Here is a 27,763-nt window from a genome sequence, read left to right on the forward strand (position 1 = left end):
TTTATTCAAATTAAACAATGAAAACTTTCATTCATTTATCTTTAAATATATTTTTTACATGACAGTATGCGAAAACAACAACATAAACATAACATATTTAAAATAATCAAAACCTTTCCGCGTCTGCTTTATTAATCTCCATTCTAAAATAAAACATTTCAAAAACTTACCAGGAAATAATCGTGATAGGCTGCTCTTTCTTTATAGCTTTAATTAGGATCTAGAAGATAAAATTACCCGAAAGTGTTATCATTGTTAAATAAATTACGGATGTGCGTCTTTACGTCAAGGTCGTGATTCTACATAACAACATCCGCTTGACCTCGCAACGCCAAGAAGAAGAAAGGCGTGGAACACATGCTTAAGGTATGTAGTAATAATGCATTTAAATAATAAACTGTTTGGTGTGGGATCATTTAAATAATACCTTGAAATTGGGTTGATAACAGTTATTCATGCTTTAATATTGATATTTCGCCCACCTGTCTGACGTTAATTTATTTTGATCGTTCATGTAACAGAGTCTTGTGTAAGATTCTAGAAAGATATAGTGGCTTACTTTTTTTAAACGATCAGTATTATGGTTGATATTTGTATTGCACTTGTTAAAACATTTTTTGCCCCCATTTTTAATTTCATGAGCTGAACTTAAATATTTTCTATGTCCCCAAAAGGCCTATTTCTCTCAAATATTATTCACAAATCTGTCTAAATCTGTGTTAGTGTTGCGTTTATAATTGTGGTTAGTGTGTGTGTGTAAGGCACTGCCTGTGAAAACCCAGCTAAAGTCTTTTTTGTGATGTATTGTTTTCTACATAAAATCATCCTAAACAACAGGGCCGGAGTGGGGACACTTTTCAGCCCGGGAGTTTCAGGCCCAAGACCGGCCCACTTTTTCCATAGTGTTATTCCAAATTAGCACTTTTTTTAAATTGGATAAATAAAGCAACAGTTCAGCTCTTACTATAGTTTTTATTAATATCATGGTTAAACAAATACGGTTAAAGTTAAATAATATTTCACTTAAGATGAGAAGTTAACAAAAATATTCCTCTACACTCTAGAGGGGCTGGGTTGTTTTTGACCCATAATGGGTAAATATTGGACAGAACACATGCTGGGTTAAAAATAACCCAATGTTGGGTTGTTGTTATACAACCATGGATTATAATAACCCAACAGTTGGGTTAAAACAACCCAGCATTGGGTCAATTTTAACCCAGCAGCGGGTTCCGTCCAATATTTACCTATTATGGGTCAAAAATAACCCAGCCCTGTTTAGAGTATTCCACAAGGAAAGGTTGATAAATTATTAGCATTGCTAATGCTATGATGCCTATGATTAATCAGGTGCAAATAGAAATATAAAACCCAGTCCTAATTAAAAAAGAAAACAATTTGACAAAAATATTGAATCCAATATTGGGTAAATATATAGCATAAAAAGTGATTTATAAGCTTTTTTAGGCTGGTCATTTTTGACTGGGAACACAAAAGGTGTTATATGGTTCTGAACACAACCTGAGGGTTAAATAACTTTAATTCATATTGTTTACTCATTGCCTCATCGTTTTTAGCGGGGAACTGGCTTATCTGCTGCTCAGAAACTGCTTGCATAATATTTGCAAAGTCTATGAATCGCATGTATACACAAAAGGCTAATATTTTAACAAAAAAAATGTTGGCTTGTAAATAGTTTGAAAACGGTATTAGCCGAATAATTAAGTTGCTAATGCTAACCATTACTAGGCTTATTTCTCTTTAAGTTACCTGTTGTCACTTTTGTTTGTCCTCTTGAAAATAAATCTGTAAGTTTGGCACATTTGGCAGCATCCTACAATGGCTTTTTTCTTCAACCTGTTTTTACGCCCTCCTCCTCTCAGACGCGTTTTGTTACGGTAGCGCCGGCCCAGCCTACCGGAGAAAAGTTTTGGAATAGACGTGCTATGGACCGAACCAACTCCATGGGAGGGGAGGGGAAAACTCCTTCACATGGTACAACCCATGCAGAGGCTGTGCGCTGCAGTGTCAATGCGAAACGTGTGAAGTGTAATTTAAGAGAAGACAGACTCACTAACGTGACAAATGTAAAAAAAAAAAAAAAAAAAACTCGACCGGCCCAAAAGTGAAGCGGCCCACCGGGAATCCTCCCGGTTCTCCCGATTACCCACTCCGGGCCTGCTAAACAATGAAAAGAACATTTTGTAAAAATATCTTATCTTTAATATTGGCTGAGTAAGATTCTTTGTATAAACCCTCAGTCTGTTAATTTTGTCTCCAGCCTGTCAAGATCCTTCAGATGATGTTTGAGAAAAAGTCATCATCCTCTTCGTCACTCTTCATCCGTATTTGGGGTAACAAACACCTGCTTCCCACAAGAGACTGGACCGCTGAAGTCAGGTGGTCAGTCTTTATTTGCATTCATCCTATAACCGTCAAGACTGCCTTTTTGCAGCTGCAATAGCAAAGATAAATGAATTAGGAGTGTAGCTTTTAAAATGCTTTTACTATTAAATGCATTATTTTGATTTATTTAAACTTAAGAATCAAATAGGTGTGTAGTTTAGGTAAAATTCTTATAACTGCATTTGTCTGTATAAATTTACTGTTTTTTTTTTATGTTGGATGGATCATCAGACCTGCACCTTCCTTGAACATGTTGGTAAGGTAACACTTCATCTGAGTAAATGATAATGCTTTTTTATAAGAACTTTTTATAAATAAATATTATTATTGTTTTTTTTAGGTAACTTACTCTGTATTTGTTCACGGTGATCACCCCAGGGTCTCAGGACTCAAAACGAGTGCTCTATGGATTGAACAGAAAATGTAGTATAAACAAGTGTTAAGTTATGTCTTTAAATGCCACTAATAATGTGTTTCTGGTTTCTTTCTCATTATGCTAACAAACGCTCTTTTATCCCTCATGTTAGGTGGATCAACACTCCAACCATCTGCATTAGGGACTGAATAAAGGATGCCCTCTGTAGCTGGGAATGTTAGATCAGGTAATTTGCATTTGATATATTTTTAAAGACACACACTAATGCTGCTTGTACACCGCCAGCGACTAGCAACACAATCTCGTTCATTCCAATGGAAGCTTTGCCCCATTCAGCAACATGAGCAACTGTGACCATTGACAACAGGAAGTGGGCATGTCCAGCTATGCCACAACGTTGAGGAAAGTTTAACTTGATGAAGGACTTTTGGGAGCAACTACCAATGAGAGTGAAGCAGTGAAGTTCGTGTCATCACTCTTTAGTCATTTACTGAGAGGATTGTTACTCATTTATTTGTAGTTTTTACTAGGACAACCAGAATTGGGAACGCCTTCTGATAAACTCATTAAAAGAAATGGCTGACACACAGTGACTAGGTTGTTGGCGGTGTGAATGCAGCATAAGGCCTTTAAACGGTCTGTGGCAAATATTTTAGCACCCAAAATAAATAGGGGTGATGCTTTTAAAGGAAAACACCACAGTTTTTCAATATTTTACTATGTTCTTACCTCAACTTAGATAAATTAATACATCCCTATCTTTTATCAATGCATGCACTTACAGACCTGCCAACCTTTACGCATTTTGCGTAACAGATACGCATTTAGACATCAAACTACGCTGCTACGATTTGTCACTTCAAAATACGCGAAAAGCCTTTGGTGGCTTTGAGTTAAACTGTCTGTGCATTTGCGCACTAGGCAACTCGTCTATCTGTGTAACCGCATTGGGCAGCAACCTGTTGGTAAAAGACGACGTCGACCAATCATAGCGCTAGTTTTAAACTCTTCAAAGCGGAGAGCGGGGAGCCGTCGAAGCGAATAACGAAAATAACGAAATTGTTTTTCATCCCGGTCCATCTTCATACTGTGACTTGTTTTACAAGGTAGGATGGTTCTAAACACCGTTTTTAAAGGTAAATGGGCAGGGTATGGGAATTGTGAATTGGATCCACTGTAATAAGCCTGCCAACCAGGGGCGTCTAGACGCCTTACTGTTGTACGTGCCCTAGTGTAAATCTGTTGTACCCAGTGTCCTATGTTGTGCCTCAAGTTTAAGTTTTTACTTTATTTGCCAGTATATTCATTTAAATTGTTAATCGCGCCAAAAAAAAACTGAGCTATATGAACCGTAATTCACGCTTGTAAACACGTTGCAGTCCCACAAGACAAACTGGCGCGAGCACGCAGAAATCGATGTCCGCGAGCGGAGCGTCTGTGTTTACTTTTTGTAGCACTCTGCCGCCGCTCACTCAGAAGAGCATGTGATGTGAGGCACGCGAGAAAACATGACAAAACAAAAGTACGCTTCTGAATTTAAATCAATCTTATTCTTACTCGATTGTTACTGGCTCCTGTCGATGTACATCAGATTTTTTTGTGCAGAGCAGGGAAATAGAAGCAGAAAGTATAGATGATGAGGGAGGTATATGAACTATATGCTCAGCCAGTCAAAACCAAGTATAGAGGTTTGCATTATTGCTGAGAAAATCAATGTTTGTGTACTGTTCTGTATTGTCAGATATGACATTACTGTTTAGTTCACTAGATCTACTTTAGAACACTACATAAACAGTTGGCATCACTGCTGAAAAAAAAGCAGTATACCAGCAAGACCAGCATATGTTGTGTTTTGTTGCTGGTTTGCTGGTGACCAGCATAGACCAGCTTAATTCTCATGATGATTTGGTGCTGGTTTAGCTGGTGGTCATCATCAGCATACCAGCACCACCAAGACCATGTTGTGTTTTGCTGCTGTATGCTGGTGTCCACCAGCTAAACCAGCATGGGAATTATGCTGGTTTATGCTGTTTTTTCAGCAGGTTTAAACACTATGCTGATAAAATACACAAAAGGATCATCCACATATGTTTTTTATTGTAGTAGCAGCTAAGTAATGTTATTGTAAATTTGTGTAAAAGACTCATTATCATCAGTAGCCTACTGTAGAATGCACATTTGCTAACATGGCATTTATGCATTAAAACATATTAATACTGTTCATGTTAGGTATGTTAAAGAAAAAGTAGTGGTAGGCCTGCTGTGCCCCATTAGAGGTTCATGTCAACGTGCCTGCTGGAATATAAAGCAAGGACATAGCATGCTATTTGTTGATTCTTTGTTATTTATAATGTCCCATGTATTTAAGACATATGCCATAAGCATATTGTTTAATAGGCATATTTTTGGAGGTTGCCTTTTCATTAACCTGATAACCTGCGCGAGGGCGTGGAAGAGTTCTTCATAGCCTACTTGTATGTTGAAAGACTAGATATGGTGGTGAGTGGGAACAATTTGCTTAGTAATAAGTTGTAGTAATAAGTCATAAGTAAGCATGTGAACTCAATCACTACTGATCAGCAAATGTGCCTGACCTCGCGCCGCACCGCTGCGGTAAGTTGCTACTCAAAAAATTTTTCCAAGGTTGGCAGGTCTGCACTTAATATTTGTACAGCGTGTCGTAAATGTGTTAGCATTTAGCCTAGCCCCATTCATTTTTCAGAGCGCAGTAACATCATCACTCCTGACTACTCCACCTCTTTTGAGTTTGAGCGAGAGGTGGAGTAATCAGGAGTGATGATGTTACTGTGCGCCGAGGTCGAAGTGCTGCAAACTTAGTGCTCTTTTGCCATACAATATAGTTCTCATTTTTAACCGCTTAAAAAATTGCCACGTTTTATTTTGTGCCACCATACTTACTCGTGTAACTACATATGTAACAGTCTTTAAATAGGGAAAACATGAAAGGGTTGGGTGGCTTCTAAATTCCTCCCTGTTTGGATCCTAAGGAATGAACGGGGCTAGGCCAAATGCCAACACATTCACAACACGCTGCACAAAGACCAAGCGCACGCACCGAAAAAAGACGGGTATGCACCAATCCGTCCAATGTAAAAACATAGTAACACCTTGGAAAGCGGTGGTGCTTTCCATTCAAAGGGATAGTTCACTCAAAAATGAAAATAATGTAATTAATGACTCATCCTCATGTTGTTCCAAACTTGTAAGACCTCCGTTCATCTTCGGAACACAGTGCAAGATGTTTTAGATTTAGTCCGAGAGCTTTCTGACCCTCCAAAAAACGTACGTGCTGTATACTGTCCAATTTCCAGAAAGTCAATTAAAACATCATCAAAGTAGTTCATGCGACACCAGTGGGCCAGCCAGAACCCGCCGAAGCATCATCAACACACCCTGGTTCAAAAACAACTATTCATTCAGCATTGTCTTCTCTTCCGGGTCTGCTGCGAATGCGCGTGCACAATGGCGCTGCTGACGTGTTATCCTCAGAAATGTTTGCGAAGATTTTGTTTGCGAAGATTGTTTGCGAAGATTTTCTTTACAGCGTCTCCGTCAGACTGTAAACGAAAAAAAAGCTTGGGTGCACCAGATAACACGCCAGCAGCGTCGTATGGCAGCAGTGTCATGCACACGGTTCACAACAGACCTGAAAGAGAAGACAATGCCGAATTAAGTCGTTATTTTTGGACCTAAATGTATTTTTAAAGCTTCAACAAATTCTAACTGACCCACTGATGTCACATGAACTACTTTGATGATGTTTTTATTACCTAACTGGACATGAACAGTATATCGTACAAACATTTTTAATGGAGGGTCAGCAAGCTCTCGGACTACATCTAAAATTTCTTAAACAGTGTTTCCGAAGATGAACTAAGAACTTTAGGGTATTATTTAAATCAACTAAAAGAAAAACAATCTTTAAATGGTTAGTAAAATTGAGGTCAGATTTTTGAAAACTTACTGTCTTGATGGTCATCCAAAGTTCTCGGTGCAGAAAATCTGTTTTGTATGGATCAGAGTTAGACATTGTCATGATATATATTAAAATGTAATAGCAAGTGTTATGTTGTTTTTGAAAATGCTGTGAAAATGGAAAAATCTATTTGTTTATCCACTATGCTATCAAATGCTCTTTTACCTTGCATGTTAGGCGGATCAACATTCCATCCATCTGCATTAGGATCTACCTTAGAGACACTCACTGGAGCTGTAAAGGGAAGCAGGTAAGTTGCACAACCCATCAAGCCTTTGTGGGGAACAAGGTTTCTTGTAGAATTCTTAGACTAGCAATTTTTGTGTGAGAACTTTAACATGATAGAAATTGTTAAACTACAAATATGGTCAACCATGAAGCCATCTGAGTCTATATTGACTGAGAGAAATTCTTACTCAAGAATCTGCATATGGACTCTATGCACGCTTAACTTCCGCGTTTGACTCACGGCTGCTATTCAGTTTCCGGTACGGGATATTTAAAACGGATTGACAGCAGAATCGCTCAAATGTACTCGGTTGTTTGCTGAATTTACCCAAATTTACAACCTGTGGTTTGTGAAGAATTGTCCAGATGTGCAAACTCGAGAAAGGTTACAAGTTTTATGTGTCGTCTCTGTATAATCATTAAGATATGTTCAGCTAGCCTGTACTAGCAGAGCGTACATCGTGCTATTTTTACGATTCGAACAGCAGGCTAATCGCGCTGGTATATTACGTCTTTGTAATGTTAAAGTCATCTTAAAGTGTCAGGTAAAATGAGAGATTCATATATACACGTCGATTGTCAAAACATTTTTACTTGGTTATTTTTGAGTTAGTATCCTGACACATTTGAGAATCTAAAGAACAAAGCAAAAAAGACTATTAACTATTGTAAAGTCTGTTGTAGAACTATATTTTTCCCATTATTTGTTATCCCGTTTATTTAGTTTGTTGTATGTGTGTGTGTTTTTTTTCTTTCACTCAAGTTATTCTTGTTGTCATTGATATTATATTTCCATTTGTCTTTTGCATTTGTTATTAATAAAGAATACATAAATATCGAAAATATGAGTTTCAACTGTTCTAACATTTAGCTTGTATAACCAAAGATGTTATCTTTGCTAGTACTGATAATAACATTTATACCAATTTATCAACAACAGATGAATAGCACTGTTATCAGTGCAATTTTTATCTAAAAGTATTGGTAATGCAGATACAGGGTAGCAGTGTAGAAGTTGGCATGCTTTCCAGTGAGTTGCTGTAAACGCTATGACACAGCAGTGGTGGCTAGAAGTTCGGTCCTAAAAAATATACTTTCATACGTTTAAATGTCATTATGGTATTAAGTGTGGAGTATAAGTTATTTCTATGTAAAGTAAACAAGCATCAACAAAATTTGCTGTGTTATTTTGGCTGTTTGTGCAACCAAACAGCCAAAATAACACTGCGCTCTATGACTGGCGGAAGTAGTCCAGCATCCTGAGATATCCCCGGAAACACGTCAAGCGCTGCCGTGCATAGAGTCCATTGCTATAGATATGCAGAGTACTTATCTTGAAACAGTCGTAAAATATTAATGTTTTTTGTTTTGTAGGTCACTTACTTTTCATTCGTCCTTGTTGGTCACCCCAGGGTCTCTAGAGTGAAAATTACTCAATCTATGGATTAAACAGAAAGTGTAGTTTTATGAAGTGGTATGTTGTCTTTAAATGCCATTAAAAATGTGTTTCTGTTTTCTGTCTCATATAAAAAATACTCTTTAACCTGCCCACTGGAGCTGGGATTGGTTAGCTGCATTTTTTACATTAACAAATAAACACACTAAATCCTAGGCTTGAACCTGCCTTAGGTTTTAGCATCCAAATTAACTAGGGGTGCTGATTTGTAAAGGAACGCGCCCACATTTTGGGAGTTTGGCTTGTTCACAGTCTCCCCCAGAGTTAGATAAGTCCATACATACCATTCTCATATCCGTGCATGCTGTAACTCTGTCTGATGCAGCCCCCGCTAGCTTAGCTTGGAACAAAAGACTGGTAGTGAATTTGACTATACAAATCACAACACATAATAGGAAAATGTTTGCGTTATTTTGTCATGTTTGGAAGCCGTATGCTAGATGGAGCCATTCACTTCCAGTCTTTGTGCTAAGCTAAGCTAGCGGGGGCTGCATCAGACAGAGTTACAGCATGCACAGGGATGAGAAAGGTATGTATGGACTTATCTAACTCTGGGGGATATGGTGAATAAGCTAAATTCCCAAAATGTGGGCGTGTTCTTTAAGGATTTAGGGGTATTTTTGAAGTTAAATGAAGCCGTTTTACCTTTTAAACTGTCTCTTTTATAAGGACTTACTGAATTTCTTTTTTCAGCAATTTGGGACATTCTTCCAGTTGTCGGCAACTTTGTGAAAAAGGCTGGAAACTAAAATGCAGGTACTGTTTCATTCTTTTGTTTTTTACAGCTATTGTGTTATTAATTGTACTGTCTATTAATTAATGATTTTATACAGTGTAACTGATTCTGCTTACCTGACTCATGCAGAATTCTGGCCTGGTGTTTGGTCCGTGCTGTCTTTGGCTCTTGCATCTCCATCATCCTGACCCTCTTTAGCAGCCTGTCCATGTATTTATTTGGAGGCCACCATGAGCACCCATCTGCATAATATGACTTTGTTACTCAGTTGTCCATGCTCCTACAAATTCTACATTTTTTGTAAAGCTGCAACAAGTTGAAACCCTATAATTATTAACATTAGATTTTGAATGATGTAATTCAAATACATGAATAAGTAACAAAAGCAGAAATATATTAAGACATTACCTTTTTGTTGATTGTTTACTGATCTATAAATCATTTTGCATTCTCATAATTGATCATCATAACTTGGTATACAGTGGATGTGTGGCTGTAGATAACTTTCTGAAGTCAATTTAAAAAGGCAAAAGTTAATAAATGCTAAATTGGTCAAATATTTGTTATTAATATTTGCATTGTTGTATTTTCACCATTTTGATCTTATTTAGGCATTTCATAACTTGAGGGAAATTTACGTATACTGATGTTTCAAATCAAATATTAATTTATTAATGACAGCTAATCATTTTATAAAGATTTTTTATAACAATATTTATTTATATAATATCAATTTAATACATTTATTTCGTTACACCTACATCACTGAGCGCAAGGGAGTGCAGCCAACAAATACATTCAGGTGTGTTTGACTTAACACCGAGATGCGCAGACAGTACGTGGTATGACATCAAGTACCGCGAGAGTTTGGGAAAGCCCCGGAAAAGGTTTGAACTCGCGGTACTTGATGTCACGATCGGTTTGCGAGTAGATCAGCATGAAGTCAAACACATCTGAGAGATGTGTGAGCTGCCTGCACTCAACGTTGGGATCATTCAATAGAGTGTAACCTCAATCGGTTTTTGCAGCTTCTGGGTCCCGTGTAGAACGATTTTTTTTGTTCTTTTCCAACTCGATTTTTAACTCCCTAAACTAGTAGGATGTTCCAACGGGTGAAGCAACAGTGCTGACGGCAGTTTCAGTGTCAAGGTAAGTTAATAGTAATGCATGGATGTAAGTTAGTCGATCTACAGAATCATTGTCTTATATTAATGTTCTATACGCTATTAAAAGCTTATTAACGTTTATCAATGCAATGCTATTCAGGTCGCTGCAAAGTCCCGAAGCCACGTTGTAACGTTAACTTTACATGTTACGCACTGGTGTGGATAAACCAGCCAGTTTAATAGAGTTATTAAATGCCTCAAACCTTTCCCGCCCAGTAACGTTACGTTAAAGTGGCCCTTATACGGATTACGTTCATTTCAGTCAGACCTTTTCCTAAAAACCACTCAAAACCGTTAACGTTGTTCTATTGGAGTGGTTGAATAATTGTATTTATTAATTGTTTCAGTTATATCAGTTATATCTGTTCTTTAATTCGTATTTCTAACAATTAAAACCAGGAATGACAAGCTATAAGTTACTTACCAAGATTTTGACGATCAAACTGACAGAAAAACTAACTTAAAGCCGACTATTAAACCAAAAACATACTATTACAACGTGAAAAGGAACGTAATGTGTACAAATTTTATTATTTACAGGTTATTAATAATGTTATTTGCGACAAAAAAGTTGAGGGAACTCGAGCAAATAACGGTCTTCTGGTAAATATTGTGGTCACGTGATGGCCTCGCGACATATAAGTCGTTTCCGGTCGTTTCTCAAACGCACAGCTGCGTTCTTTTAAAAATATTTTTAATTTATTTTTTTTAAATAATAAGAAATACAAGTTCAGTCAGGGGGTACATTATACATATATAAAATAAAAATAAATAAGGCTGTGTCCATTTTTTTTTTATTTTTAATAAGGCTGCGTCCTAGAATGCTGCATGTCTCGGCTGCCACGTCATCAAGCATCGTTGAAGGACATCTCAATCTGCTTGTTTTCTCTTTTGTTGTTTTAATTAAATTACAAAAGGTTTAACTGTCCATGTTGTAAAGACTGTTGATACATCACTTTTATTCACTGTACTACAGTATTGGATTTTTTTTTTTTGGTGATGCATTGCTAATTTTCAACTTCTCTCTTTAAAGTTTTCATGCCATGACCACTGGGGCGGAAACCATTATGACATTGCCTTGGACATCAAACTAAACCATCTCATTCTAGCTTTTGAGGTGGATTCTAACCTCGAAATCTCAGAAGGACAGGTCTAAGATGGACGCAGCCTCCATAGGATGCAACCTTGCATTTGAGAAACACCAATAGAACGGTCAACTTACCCCATACTCTAACCTGAATGCAGGGATCATAAAACTTTATCTTTTACCTTAATTGTTAGATGGGTGTTGATACCAAAGTCATGGTGTTCTGCTGCTAAGGTTGTCATAAAGTATGCTTTTTTCCATTTGTTGCATTAGGCAATAATATCAAAAGACATAAATTCTGAAAGAAATAAGATAATTTTCAAAGCATTAACATGAATATAAAAGCATTAAGTCATTAATGACCATCTTTTATTATTGTTTATTTACAGCGTCTTTTATTCTGCCTACCTGACTCATGCAGAATTCTGGCTTGATGTTTGGTCCACCTGTTAGCTGGCTCTGGTGCTTGGTAGTCTTCTTAAACCTCTGAATCAAGACCACCATGAGAGGCCTTCTGAAGACCATCATTACGCTTCAGATCCAGTTGTCTTTACTTTGAGGTAAATCTTTTTTAACTGCAGCCTTGAGCGTTATGTGCGTCGTTAATGGCACTGAACGCCTTGCATTTTTGCCCCCTACTGCAACATGCGTTTTTGAAGGAGCACTAAGAGCAGAAAAGCACCCGACGTCATTTGTGTCTTTCCATTGTCCAATTGAATATGTGGAGAGGCAGGCCTTCCGTTGTAGGACCGATGTTTACAGTTATTTGAAACAAACATACTTCAGTTACTTACTGTCTCCTGTGTGTTTATGCACCTCTCACCTTCGATCAAAGTCAGTGCAAGAGTCCTCTTTTTAAAGTTTCTGCTTATATGACAGTTAAGAGCAAAAGAGCGCTCACGCTTAGATATTTGATTGACAGGACAGCTGCCTCGGTGGTTGCCTAGCAATATAAAAAGCTGCACTGCACTGTTTTTTATAAAGTGACCAAATAAAGGTGCACCTTGTGTTTCCACGTCTTTAAAACGCATTTGGTGTGATTGGCCCCCAACCAGGGTTTTTTCTGCCACTTTTTATTTTTTTCAGCTTTTGCCTTGATGTTGTATTTTACATTGGTAAATGCCTATGGACATTGGCTACTAGCGTTCTGCACGTGTAAATGCACATCGATGCGAACAACGACGCAAACGTGTAAATGAAAAGTGCCGCATAGCCTACTTGTGTAGAGGCATTGGGGTAGGTCTGACAAAATCAGCCTTAATGACAACTGCATCAGTCTTCAATGTTGGTCTGACTTTTACACAGATAAACACTCACTTTGTCTATCCAGACCTCAATGTTAGAGTTCAGACAGATTCAGATAGTTTGTGTTTTGTTGATATTTTAGTTAGGGATGCACCGATATGGAACTTTTGGCCGATACCGATAACCGATAACTCTTTATAGTTAGGGGCCGATAACCGATATATATATATAGGCCGATAAATATTCCTATTAATTTCACAATGAAAAACTCCCAGACTGCGAACATCTTGTCTTTGCGCTAGACTAGCATACTCTTCTTAAGCCCGCAACATGTGTCATCTTCGTGCTATGTCACAGAAAGCACCAATCAAAACTCCACATGGCCAGCAATGAGCAAGTGAAGTGGTTCAACAAACCAAAATAATCCATAATTTATCGGCTTTCATTTATCTGCCTAATTTTGCTATCAGACCGATAACCGATAATATTAAAAATAAGCAGTTATCGACCGATAACGATATGTCGGCCGATATATCGTGCATCCCTAATTTTAGTCCTAATTGATTATGACAGATTTGTTACAGCCTTATCTGTCAAAATGAAAAAGTTTAATTCAACCTCTGTTGTAAAGCAGATTTTTAACTAGTCTTCTTCAATTGTGTCACTAGCCTACCACAATCCTTGTGCACCAGCTATGGAAAGTGCAGACCAAACTTCTACCTCCACCTGTGAGTCTCTTCCCATATTTAGTAAAGTAATGAATGCGGTCTTACTAATGAAAGGTTTTTTAGGGTACATTATTTTAATTACCAAATGATTTCTCGGATGAATTGGATAAAAAGACAATATTTTATTTTTCATTTATGAAAACTGGTTGTTGCTGCATGAACTCAAGCACATTTATTTCAAACACATCAACGCAACGTCATTGCTAAAAACCAATGCAGCTATTTTGGATAAAAGATAATGCGCCTCAGGTCACACAAATCAAACACGAAGAGTTGTCATACACAGTGTGTACAGTCAGTCATTCAAATTGGATATACACAAAAATCAGATTTAAACTGACAGTGTAAACATAGTCTATGAGATAAAACAAAAATGTTTAAATGTAAGCCTTGCTAAATACCTTATTACCCATAGTTTATCCTCTTTATACTATGGTCACTTGCTTTTGTTTATTTTGCAGTACAAAATAGGACAGGACAGATAAGAAAAAAACATTATTTTTTTTATTAATTATTTTATCTAGGGGTCAATAGATCTAGTTCAATCAACACCCTCACCATGCTCTCCCAGCTTTAGGTGCTTAGACCTGTTTTTCTAATCAAACAATACAAGGGCAGATGTTTCGGCGTTATTGCCTTCATGGCATGAAAGATTAAAATCTGCATTTAAACCCAAAGGGGATATGATCTTTAAATAAAATTGCATTGTCATTTTCTTGATTACAACCATAATACTGAACAACTTTAAAGGTCCCGTTTTTCCTGTGTTTTTTGAAGATTTGATTGTGTTTACAATGCGCAATATAACATGTGTACATGTTTCACATGCGGTATTTTTCACACAATCTACATATCTATATAGTCCTTTCACTGTCCTAAAAACGGGCTGATGTATTCTTTGTCCTATGAAGTCCCTCCTTCAGAAATACGTAACGAGTTCTGATTGTGTAGCTTGTTTAGTGTGTTGTGATTCAATAGCAGCTTATCTTAGCCAGGACGGAGTTTAGTCAAACACACTTGCTTTGACGTCATTCAACCGGGAAGTAGAGGGCTGTAGTACAAACCGGCCGTTCGCTGTATTGGAAGGGGGATTCTGTTAAAGAAAATACATCGCCTGGCTGGCAGTGAACTTTGAGCTTTATCATTTACAGGTATTATTTATGCTATTACAGCAACATTACACACTAACTAAAGTTTGAAAAATGGGATCAGGAAAAACGTGACCTTTAATGTTTAAGTATTGAGAAAGAAATTAATTCTTACTGTGGTGGAGATATTGAAAACTCTTAAAAAGAGGGGCATTTTGGGTGTTTTATTTAAAGACCATGTCCCCTTTTAGCCTGACTACATCAGACTTTGTACTTCCGCTCAAGCAAAGTAGCAGAGAATGGTATTACCAGGCTAGTCCCCTTTGGGTTTAAATGAAGATTTTGATCTGTCATGTTTTTAATATTTTGGTTTTTCTTTGGGTGCAATTTATATAAATGAAATACTTTGTCTGATGTGATGATGGTCTCATTGTGTTCTTTTGTTACAGATAGAACTGAACTGGAGTCTATGAACTAATGCTGTGTTCGAGACAACTTGGATGTTGGATATTATTGACCTTAAACCCGTAAGAAGTCAGGAACAGGAAACAAAGTGGAGTATCCGACCTCTCAACTTGGACCAGATCGATCAACACCGACCTCAACGAGATGCGTCATTTGACATTGCAGACAAGGTGGTGGCTAGCCTTTCACAGCCTTACATGAACCGCAAACAAACTTTAAACAGCACGTAATATAGATGAACATGAATGTTAAATTATCCAGTAACCGTTTTCTGCCATAATTGGCACAAGAGCACAAACTTCTCCTGGCGTCTCATTATGTGGTAAACACGCAAATGTGATACGTGATTGACTGGAATGCATTGAGGTCGGAGGTAGGATATTTAATGACATAACATCAGAAATCAGAGTTGTCTGTAACACTGCACAATATTTCACCTAATTGTTAGCACCTGATTATCATGTTTTTAACACAACCATTGATTGGTCACACGGATGAAGGCAGCAAGCAGAGACATTTGTCCTTTGTATCTCTCTCAAAAAAATTAATCTATATTTAATGTTAAAAAACACTTACAGTAGACTGTGTTAGATAACTGTGCTCTTGGAAGTCAGCTTAAGTGAACAAATGGTAATGTTAATGAAAAGTTCATTTTTGTCACTGTTGCAAACTAACCACCACACAGAATATGAAGAATAGCCAGAACTGTGGTAATAAGCTAGCCCTAAAATGTTGGGAGAATCTTGATGTATTGGACACAGGTGTGTAGTATCTGTTATATATTGACGGTTGACAGGTTTGTTTGCATGTAATTGCATTATTAATTTGGTGTTGATAGTCCAATGTTGATTTGGGAGAAATATTTAATTTCTTTTCTTTTTAGATCCTTTCTCTTTTTAATGCAGCACTTAAGGATGAACCACCCTGATCTACTAAGATGCACAGATTCAACTCTGGCCCAGCATCATCCCCATACCTCATCTGCCATCGGTTCAATTTAATGTCTGTCAATTGCAAATGGTATTTATTTCAGTTATATTACAACTTAATATTAAAGAAATAGTCTACCCTTTTGCCATATTAAACTATGTTATTACCTCAACCTAGATGAATTAATACATACCTATCTTTTTTCAATGCGTGCACCGTACAGCGCGTTGTGAATGTGTTAGCATTTAGCCTAGCCCCTTTCATTCCTATGGTACCAAAAAAGTTTTATTTTGTGGCACCATACTTACTGGTATAACTCCTCATGTAACAGTCTTAAAATAGGGAAAACACGAAAGTGTTTGGTGGCTTCCCTGTTTGGTACCATAGGAATGAATGGGGCTAGGCTAAATGCTAACACATTCACGACGCGCTGTACAGTGCACAATAGATATGTATTAATTCGTCTAAGTTGAGGTAATAACATAGTTTAATATGGCAAAAGGGTAGACTATTCCTTTAACTTTAATTGAGACTAGTATTGTGTAAAGCTGGGGTTTCCAAACTTCTCATTTCAAAACCTATTAGACAACTGTAATCATCTAGACCCACTAAAATATTTTTAAATATACATTTTTAAATGGGGTAAAACACATTTTTTCTCTTTCAGTGGAGTCATTTTATTTTCATAATATTTCATAATGTAAAGTAAATATAAGTTTATTTGCAATACCAAATATTTTATGGTATATTCTTTCAAAACCATTGTCATTGTTAATTATTAGTTTGGCCAAACTGTTGTTGCATCATTACGGTGTAGGTGTACACCTTAACCTACTGTGTGACGGACAAGTAGGTCCTCCTGACACACAATTTAAAATCCCCTGGTGTACCGAATGTTGTATTGTAATTAAAGTTGCATCTAAGTCTTGTGTAACAGTCTCCATTATTTGTGATTATATTCATAGTGTCACATGGTACTTTCAGCACTTACTACATCACAGTGTTTTTAATGCTTTCATTTTTAGGGTTATTATAAATTCATTCATTTTTAAAGAATTACTTCTTTATGTAGAACATGCAAAGTCTAAAATGTAAAGTGTCATGATCAGCTCTGGGTCTTGTGCAGTGATTAAATGAGCAGGTAGTAAATGTCATAGCTTTAAGTTCTGGATGTAATGAACATTCAGCACATAGGTTTCATAAATTGAATTTGGTAAACAAACTTGTCGAAACAATTCATGCTGTGATGCTGGATAATACCTGGTCAAATGAATACATGTATAATGTGTTTCAACATTGTATAAGGTTTCTTCATCTATATAGATATATGTTAAAGAACGGTGCAGAGACTGCTGTCCATTATTGGTTACAGTGTATTTGTTAAAATGTTGCCAGTAAGATTATTTCTGTGTATAAGGTACTTTGAGTACCTTTATGTGTCTTATTCTGCACTTAAAACATGAACGCAATTTATATGCAGGCGTCTCGTCAGAACTGCAAAATATGCAAATGAAACTGGACTAAACGCAAATAAGGGTATGATTTCATGTTATATTACACGTGATATGAGGTAGGGTATATAATAATTATATTTTATGAATGCAAATTAAATGCAAAACTCTTAAAAAACTGTCTAATTATATGCAGCTGAGGGGTTTTTTTTCAATCTTTTTGTTTGTGTTCAATACAATTAAACAAGAAATTAGTGTAAACAATGAAATGAGTTGAGCATTTCGGTCAGCTGATTCGTCTGCGTTTGCTCGGATTCAAGATCTCCAGAAGATGTATGCAGCTCGTAAAAATTTCGAATGTTTCAAGACATCGCCAAGACGTCTTGCAGAGATATTGCAGACGTCTTACTTTTCAATGTTCGCGGCCGATCTACAGAAGATGAAGCGATATTTAGCAGACGTCTCCGCGACGTACGTGTGCTATCTGGGGAGGGTGTAGCAAACACCCCGTAGCCCAGCCAAACGGATAAGCAATGGATGGATAGAAATAAATAGCCAGCCCCTAACTTTTAGTGCTTAAATTTCAATCTGAAACACAATTATAAATAATGACATTTTAAATGATTTCTTAGCAATATCAGTATCTTTTCCCCCCAATACGTTTACCTTACTTAGGCCTATATGTGTCTGTGGTCAGGCTGTTAGCTTAGCAACTAGCATGAACTCGTTTGAATTCTTACAATATGTTTTATTGTTTGGCAATAGCATGTCTGTTAGAAAGTCACTTTATACTATAGTTCTTTTGAAAAGATGTAAACAATATAGGCTACTGGTCCAGAGGCACTTCCTGTTTCAGTTTGTGACTGTTATTTTACACATAGGCTATATCATTATCTTTAAGATGTTTGTTTAACTTTTTGACTCAGTTCTATATGTTCTGTTGGTTGTAATTTATCCCAACATTTATCTAGTGTTAAAAAACTGAAACAGGAAGTGCTTCTGGACCAGTGTTGTTTACATCTTTTGAAATGGTCTATTTACAACCCTAGTTTGCAAACCTAAGAACTACATATTTAACAGTCTATATTACACTGCAACAGGGAAATTATTTGTAGTGTTTTTCATGTCTGGAATATTAAACCCTAATGGAAAAAACAGCATAGACCAGCATAATTCCCATGCTGGTTTGGTGCTTGTTTAGCTGGTCACCAGCATACCAGCACCAAAACACAACATATAGCATGCTGTTCTTGCTGGTATGACCTGCATGGGATTGGTGGTGGTATGCGATGACCACCAGCACCAACCCAGCATGGGAATTATGCTGGTCATCAGCAAACCAGCACCAAAACACATCATTTCCCTGCTGGAAAAAAACAGCATACCAGCATGAGTATGCATTTAGGGTTATGCAGAAGTGAAGCACAGTAGTGTTGTCAGAATTAATAATTATACATGACAGCAAAGTGAAATTTAATTTGTATCACATTTTGTGATGCTATCTAGTGATCACACCAGTACTCCTCATGATGGAAGAGTTCAAGGGCTTTGTAAAACAGTTGGTCTCATCATTGTAGTCCCTTTCCTTTTCTGAATGATGAGACTCACATATATGCATCATTTTTATAGTTCAGAGGTCAATATATCAAAGCAAAGCAACTGTATATTTGGTTTAGTCCTATGACAACATTTTTAATTTCACTCTGCCCACTCAGCCCTTGTATCACACATTTCAAAGACATGAAATGGTCCAGCGCATTTGTCAGACATAGTATTCAATTCCTTAATGAATTTTTTTCTTATTTGAATCAAACACTACTGTGGGCCTCATAACAGTGTCATTATAGATGGCCCTCAAAGCAGCAACAGTTGAGGGGGGCTGATCACATCCCAATTAGCTTCAAGTAATGTACTGCAGAACTCCAGGGTCCATCCTCTTAATTTTATGTCTGTCTGTTTGGGCTGTGCACATATGGGTAAGTGGTTATTTTCAGAATCATCATCTAATTTAAAGAGCTATTATATGACACTGATGTTTTAAAACTTTTCTATTGCTCAGAAGTTCACAACGCATTTGGCAACATTTAAATGATGGTGTGATTACTCAACACCTTATGTATTGTTGGTTTATATATGTTGTATACTGAGAGTATTTCTGGTGCACTTATGTATTGTTGTTCTTCTGTTGCTCTTAATGCTACCTCATTTGTAAGTCGCTTTGGACAAAAGCATCTGCAAAATTATTAAATGTATAAACAATTACTTATTTCCCACCATCAATCTTCAAGTAAAAAAAGCTTTGTATAGAGTTGTCTATCAACATTAAAAATTGAGGTGCTCTAAACCACATCATTTCCATTGCTTGATAGATAAAATGTGTAGGTAAAATATGTGATCAATTAGAATGGATGATTGATTTGTTTTTTACAACACAAGACAGGCAGAACAAAATATATTTTTTCTAGAAACTAAACAGTTTTACTATAATTAATACAAGGATCAGCAGCTATGGATGTTTTTTATTCTCTGAGCAAATACATTTTATGTTGTCTTGAATGTTCACCAAGTAGACTTTTTAATAAATAGTGTGTGTGTGAAAATAAAGAAACCAATGAATTCCTCAATGTTTATTGAAAAAAGTAAAGTAAATAGACTCACTGCACTTAACATCATTACATCACAGTAGGATATAACATCAATTAAAACAGTTAAATTGACAATAATTTGGTTGCAAAACAGTTTTAACAGTATTCAGTATTAATATCCAAAAAAGAGCAAAAAAGCAAGTGAAAGGAGGAGCAATAAAAGGGTCCAGGAAACAATGGTTTGTTTAAAACATAAAAGAAAAACAAGTTACACAGAGAAAATAATAGTGCTTCTTATTGTATCAGGTCCCCAAGAAGATGCCGAAGTCTAACAAGTGTCCCCATCCGCCACCCACTCCAATGGCCACTTCTTTTATCTGTAACACAAAAAGAAAAAATGCAATTACATGTTTGGTTGGGCAAATAAACTGTAGACACATTAAAGGAGAACACCACAGTTTTTCAATATTTACTATGTTCTTACCTCAACTTAGATGAATACATACATAGCTTTTTTCAACGCGTGCACTTAATCTTTGTACAACGCTTCTTGAATGTGTTAGCATTTAGCCTCGCCCCACTCACTCCCTAGGATCCAAACCGGGTTCAACCCAGGAGCCACCAAACACTACCATGGTTTCCACACTTTCCATGTTTTGTTTTGTGCCACCATACTTACTCGTGTAACTACTCATGTAAGAGTCTTTAAATATGGAAAACATGGAAGTGTTGTGGCGGCTTCCAAATTCATCCCTGTTTGGATCCTAAGGAATGAATGGCGCTAGGCTAAATGCTAAAGCATTCAAGAAGCACTGTACAAAGATTAAGTGCATGCATTGAAAAAAGATATGTATTCATTTGTCTAAGTTACATAGTAAATATTGAAAATGGTGGTGTTTTCCTTTAAGACACACATTAAAACTTCAGCTGTTTTCCTAAAGCTGTGTTTTGGTGGGGTTTTATTAAATCACAGTAGGATATGCAAGTCAACAATGCAAAAGAAAGCCTTCATTGTTCTTTTACATCAATTTTGTGTTAAAGCATTACTTGACTTATTGCATTTTGTTCTGGTAACTCCAAAGAGAGGAATGTGAAGTTCACATTTAACTTTAAGACAACATATGTGATAAATGAATCACAATGTTAACATTGTTTATGTCTCAATTTGGTGTTTTTAACAATTAAAGACAAGCCATGTGCAAATTCATTATTCAACAACTTTGTCTTTAATTATATGGAGAAAATATTCCGCAGTCTAATTCCCGTAGTTTAAAATCACCTGCGTTTCCAACGTCACAAACATAATATAACCAATCACATCAACACAGTTGAACGCGTGCATCAGTAGTATGTATGCATGTATGAATGTGTGTATGTATGTATGTATGTATGTGTATATATAGTCTAAGCTCAGCAGTTATGCGTCTAGACAGTGGTCACCAATCCTGGTCCTTCAGGTGTGTTTGATTAGGGTTGGAGCTAAAATCTGCAGAGACACCGTCCCTTCAGGACCAGGATTGGTGACCAATGGTCTTAGACCATATACATGTAAGTAGATGCTACATACAGATGTTTTAGCTGTGCAACTGAGTCGATTAGCATATTCATAGATCTGCGCATACAATGTGACAAGCAAAACTTTTTTTATATTATTATATTATATTATTATTTTTTATTATGATGTTCAAAGATGCATTTTAACTGATACAATTCTTGACTAGAATGAGACTTTAAAGAAAAGCACATGAGCAAGGTAAATCTATATAAATACCTAGAGACAAGGAAAGCTCATTTTGCAATGATGCCAAAATCTTACATTTTGTCTCGACCTTATCTTCTACAAGGAGTTTAATGGGTTGACAAATCCTCAGAACTATGACTTCACGTAGGCCATTTAGTTTGGGCATACTACCTTAATTTCATTATTTGCCTAAATTGTTTTGCATGTTAATTGTGGACAGTAGGTGTTAGTGGCAATTAGATATACTGACAACAGATTAAAATTAACAGTGAACATGCCACTTCTCATTGGCATGACTGAGACGTTGTACATACCAAAGTTTGCACGGCTCCCACTCCACCTGCTTCCATTTCTGGCCCTAAAAAACAGTGGGACTTTTTTAGTTTCAAATATTTACTGTGTTTACCAATAAGTTTAAGACCATTACATCAATAACAAAACAAAAAAAAACTATATCATCCCTTTTCAACTGGAACATTATATAACCCGCGTATTGTTTGAGTTGTATTACATTTAACCTTAATAACTCTGGATTTGGCAACCCTCTTCACAGAGTAAAAATCCTGTCTCCCTGTCACATTGTGTGGGGATTCAGAATTTCTGAATAATACATTTTAGAAAATGGAATGGGAGTAATAGTCTGCATTTTTTTTTATATACACTCCTTAAATCAAATCCGTACTTTCCCATAGAGTGCAAGAACCACCATGTTCAACAGTTTCCACACTGCAGATAAGTACTGTTCATTAATTCACAACAGACTGTAATACACTACATACTAGTGCTGCACAATTAATCGCATGTGATTGTAATGCGCATCTCGTCAGTAAATCTCGTCCTTGTTTAGTAGTAAATGGCCATCAGCTGCTTTCAGATGGAGCGCATTTACTACACAGAGCCGTAGTTCACTGACAAGAGGGGAAATATTGCATTAATAATCGCACGTGATTCATCCTACTACATAAATATCCCCTCCTGAATTTAAAGGCCATTGCTGATTCATCTAGTTAGATTGTGATCTTTTTCCCCATCAACCAATTCAAATTTAGCTTAAAAGTCATTTAACTGTCCGTTGTCAACACACCTTTCCTTTGATCTGGCCGCACTGTAGTCAGAGCTGGAAAGCCTTCTTTCACACCATCTGTTAACAACAGAGAAACATTTAAAATGTAGAAATTATTATGAAAATTAGTCCAGTTTATAATAAAAACTTATTTTCATAAAGGCTGCACACGGTAAGCACTGGACGCAAAAGGTCTTGTACAGTCAGTAAGAAATAACGCCATCACAGTAAAGTAATCACAACAAAAAATAGCCTATTATTCCACAGCTTTATAATCTCAAATAGACAGTTTATACTTGCATGGACACTTGCACGTGACTGGGCAACTGGCCAATGAAACATGATCATTAGCAGTTCCAAGTGGGCTCTAAATCTAACGCAACTAAGCCACACAGTCAACAGAAAGTATGCAGTTTTTCTTTATGATATTATGCAATGAAATATTGTGATAAAGGTACAGAGTCAATATATATTGCACCCCTAATTGGAGCCCACCAAAACCATGTCTTAGATATAGGCAAACACAGGCATGATTTAAGTTATGACAACAGCATTTCATGGAATTTGCCAAACACACACAAAACTGTTATTTGATTGATGGTACCTCTCGTCAAAATTCATGAAATGCTGTTTTCATTACTTAAAGTGGTGGCCAAAATGATTAGAACACCTGACAGATTATTAAACCCACATGGGCTATGAGATAACATTACCGATAAAGTTCTGAGGAAATATATTGACACTATGCCAGAGAGATGTGCTGCTGTAATTGCTGCAAAAGGTGAACATACCAAATAATAAAGTTAAAAGTGGATAAAAACAGTACGACTCACCTCATCTGATATTTGTTGTGCTCAAAGCAACCATTGTTATGAAAAGTAATCATGTTTTGGAAACAAACAAAAAAATCAATATTTCAGATCTGTCAGGTGTTCGAATAATTTTGACCACCACTGTATATAAATATAAATTTCTGCAACTCCTATTCCAAATGCTTTGAATGCAGGGATCCCAGGACTCTTAATTTGATTACAGTTTCACATGACACAAAGTAAGAGTATGGTTTTTTATAAAGCTTAGAATTTATTTTCAATGCACTTCATAAAGCTCCTTTTTTGCTTACCTTTTCTAAGAGAAACTGGGGAGGCTCTTGGGGGTCCATCTGGGTAATGGGTTTCTTTTCCCAGATTGCTGCAGTGGGGTTGCATGGTGTCCTGAGGGTCCTAAAAGGGATACTGGCTGTCAAATTGGGGACTTTGGTGGTGCAATAAGGGCTGCTGGTGGTCCAGTTGGAGCTGCTCTGGTATGAGGCAGGGCCACTGGTACCTGGAGATCAGGTTGGTCCATTTGGATTCAACTCGGGCTGATGAGGTTTTATTGACTTGTTCTGCAACACCTTGTGAGGTCCCGCCTACATTTTCGAAATACAGAATTATTTAGAAAACACTGATCAACCGTTTTAACAATTTTATAGACCAAACACCTAAACAATTATTTTAAGAGAAAAACGACAATTAAAATAATCATAATAAATTGCAGCCACAGTAGTAACAAGAGATGTAGACCTTACAAATGTAAAAAGTGCTTATTGTTCTACCAAACAGTAATAATTTAAAATAGAAATGTGATGGATGTTTGATAGTCTGGATGTTGACCAATTGTGCCACTTGTTCTACTGGTATACTGAAATTGTATAACTACAATATTTACTATTTACAGTGTCTACCAATTCAATGTGATAGTTAATGTTATAAACAAATGATATATGCAATTGTAAAGTTACTCTGATAGGACCAGTGTTATCACCTTTAGGGGTGGTTTCCTGGTCAGAGTTGATACTAGTCCCAAAGTAAAATGCATGTTTGAGCGTTTTAATTGGAAAAACAACTTGTACTGACATATCTTACCATACATCAGTGCCAATGTTTGGTCTCTAGATGCAGACACTGGTTGCTTGATTAGTAGTAAATCACCATCACCTGCTTTCAGATGGAGCAACATTTACCACACAAAGCGAAGTACACTGACAAGCTACGCAATATTGCATTTATCATCGTTGACAAATTGCCTGTGACAATGAACTGGATATTGCCTAGCTTTTCAGAGAAACACAGCTTTGTGTAGTAAATGCTGCTCCATCTGAAAACAGGTGATGGTGATTTACTGCTAATCAAAGAACTGACTTCACTGATGAGATGTGCAGGACAATTTCATGCAATTTATCCTGCAGCCCTATTTGCAAGCATTTGTAGAATAAAATGTCAACCCTTTAATCCACATTAGAGTTCAAGCTTAGTTCAAGCTTAGTTTAATATCGTCTGTCGTCCTGTGTCTGGACTGGATCATCTGGTGTGTGCATTTAATTTTATTTTAGATTAAACTGACAACCAAGCAGATGGAGTTATTAATGTTATTTTATTGATACTTAAACATGATCAGCTACATAAAGCTAGCTAGCTTTTAACCTCTCCCAACACTTGAGAGCAGTTGTAGCTGCAGTGATAGCTGCCCACTGTTCTGTGTGTGTGTGTGTGTGTGTTTACTACTCACTAAGATGGGTTAAAAGAATAGTTCACACTGTCATCATTTACTCACTCATTATTTTAAACCTATATGAGTATCTTTAGTCCTTTGAATGCTAAAGATGATAATTTGATGAGCAAGGATGGCAAGGATGCAGTTGACAGTACTCAGTGACTTTCATAGTATTTGTTTTAAATACTATGGAAGTCAATGAGCAACATCATCATACATTATCAAAATATCTTTTGTATTCAATAGACAAAGGGAATTCATGCTGGTTTAGAACAATGTCAGAATGAGAAAATAATGACAATGTTATTTATTTGGGTGAACTATCCCTTTAAATTGCATGGGTCACTTTCGAGCATGCATTCAACACGTGGTGTGTGACACATTTGTCAAAAGTCAGTTGTAAACTAAAAGCATCAATCACAAGCTGAGTACTACATTAGTTGAGAGAAGGCACCACATTTTTACCTGTAATTTTTAATACATAAAAAAAAATAATCTTACCTTGAATAGGTTCTTTAATCTTTCCAATCATGTAATGGATGTCTCAGTCAAGTGACAACGGGGTGTCAGAACCTCAGACCCCCAAGCATTTGGTTTTCTTCCAGGCCTTGACCAATACAAAACATAACAAACACGCAAAATAACATATATATGTTGTATGTATGTATGTATATAAAACAATAATCGCAATTTCATACCAGCATATCTTCATCATGCACCCAGCTCTCCCGCTTCTGATCAAATTTCTTCAGTTCTTTTTTACCCGAAGCTTATGTGGCTGCTCTACCTTGCATGTGTTGCAGGTTTTGCAAGCTACATTTAGTTGTGTATGGCAGACCACACACTTTCTAGTTGTTGACCCCTGGCCTGGCATTTCTAATAAAAATAAGAGTAAACGGAAGAGAGTGAAAGAGACTTTGAGAAGTACAAAGCAGGGCAAGATTATAAAATTAAAAAGCAATACTTACTTGAGGAGAGTGAGTGAGTTGATTATTGAAGTGGCTCTTAAAAGAGCTGTTGGTTTTCTAAGAAAAAGTATAAAGTGTGGGTGATGTTAACAGGGAAGGGTGGTGGGTACTGACCGGGCCTGAGAAAAGAAAACAAAAACATGATTAATTCTCTTACAGCAAAGTCTCCTAGGTTTGTCATATTATATATGCAGAACTGTAAAAAAAAAAGGTAACAGTTATGCTACCTATAAATAAAGCATAAACTGCATAAATGAACAGTTCTGAATTCTGAATTCAGAGAAATAAATGAAATAATTATCTTGGTACATGAAGCTTGGTTAGATATGGTTACTGTAGTCAAACTTTTACACACTTTCTTCTGAAAGATTTATTAACAACAATTACAGAACATAACACAATCAATTTTAATCCCTTCTAACGCTCAATTGACATAGATGTAACTGCACAAACTAGCCTTATTATATAAATAATATTAAATAATTAAATAAATGTATTCTGCTCACCAAGGCTGCATTTATTTGATATAAAAACACTTATAATGTGAAATATTATTGTAATCTGAATGTAATAATGTGAAATATTATTGTAATCTGAATGTAAGTGCTGCTGACGGTGTCAGCAGCGATCGCTCTCTGTGATCGATTGGTTCCGCCTTGTATGTTTAGATGAGCAGATTTACAATGAACACAATTATTTACTTAAAACGGTTATTTTTTTCATTTAGAGCTTATTTCATGAACTGTATTCCGCGCGAAATTAATAAAACTACTGGTTTAAAAACGCTAGAACAACTGTTTAGCAACAGTTATAATATAATGCAGTCACTGCAGCTTTCTGTGATTAATACATTAGCTGATTATCAAACAGTCATCCAATAATGTTTCTGACCTTAGTAACGTAAAAACCACTATAGATAACTCCATAGTCCACACACGCAAATTAAATGTTATGCTGCACCAACTTTAGGATTTCTTAAATGACCGCACCTGAACAAACAATTATGTCCTAAATATGAGCCTATTGGATTCTGACCAAACGCGTGCACTGACTTGTCTGTTGCCTTAGCGGTGATATTATATTGCTAACGTTGCAACAAAGACTTAACATAAACACAGGATTTACTCAATTTTAGTAACATTAATCACCAAATTTCCAAGAAAGTCTTACCCATGGAGCTCCAGAGAACGCATATCACTGCGTCGCTTCTCTTGTTGAAGTTGTTGGCAATAAGAAATTATCGCCCCCTATTGGTTATCATCCTCATAAATGCGTGTCATTTTCACGCCTTGAGGAGGCAAAGCGTGACATTGACACGCATCCTCGAGTGGACCAGCGTGTCTATTACACGCTTTAGCGTGATACTGGGTTGACATTATTCTTTTGGCAAAATGGGTAAAATATAAAAACTAAACTCTCAGAGCTTTCCAATGATATATAGTCATATTAGTGTAATAACACTGTAAAATAAAACATTGATTTAAATGTAAGATGTACTGTTAAAATAATTTA

At 36.5% G+C, this 27,763-nt stretch overlaps 2 long non-coding RNA genes across 4 annotated transcripts; one reads left to right on the forward strand and one right to left on the reverse strand.

Moving 5' to 3' along the window:
* Nucleotides 1–2,315: 2,315 nt before the first annotated feature.
* LOC141367344 (uncharacterized) lies at nt 2,316–11,306 on the reverse strand. Its single transcript, XR_012371697.1, has 9 exons — nt 10,790–11,306; nt 9,608–9,706; nt 9,316–9,441; nt 9,140–9,208; nt 8,391–8,445; nt 6,945–7,013; nt 6,768–6,805; nt 2,756–2,809; nt 2,316–2,455 (listed from the first exon to the last, which is right to left on the reverse strand). It is a non-coding gene; the product is annotated as an uncharacterized lncRNA (long non-coding RNA).
* Nucleotides 11,307–11,668: 362 nt separating this feature from the next.
* Nucleotides 11,669–15,860, forward strand: LOC141367337 (uncharacterized). 3 transcript variants are annotated; one of them, XR_012371686.1, is made up of 2 exons: nt 11,669–12,012; nt 14,963–15,860. It is a non-coding gene; the product is annotated as an uncharacterized lncRNA (long non-coding RNA). The 3 variants fall into 3 exon arrangements; XR_012371691.1 differs by lacking the exon at nt 11,669–12,012 and adding an exon at nt 12,828–13,425; XR_012371694.1 differs by lacking the exon at nt 11,669–12,012 and adding an exon at nt 14,235–14,576.
* Nucleotides 15,861–27,763: the final 11,903 nt, after the last annotated feature.

The sequence above is a fragment of the Misgurnus anguillicaudatus genome, chromosome 2, assembly GCF_027580225.2.
Source record: "Misgurnus anguillicaudatus chromosome 2, ASM2758022v2, whole genome shotgun sequence".
Classification (NCBI taxonomy): Eukaryota; Metazoa; Chordata; class Actinopteri; order Cypriniformes; family Cobitidae; genus Misgurnus; species Misgurnus anguillicaudatus.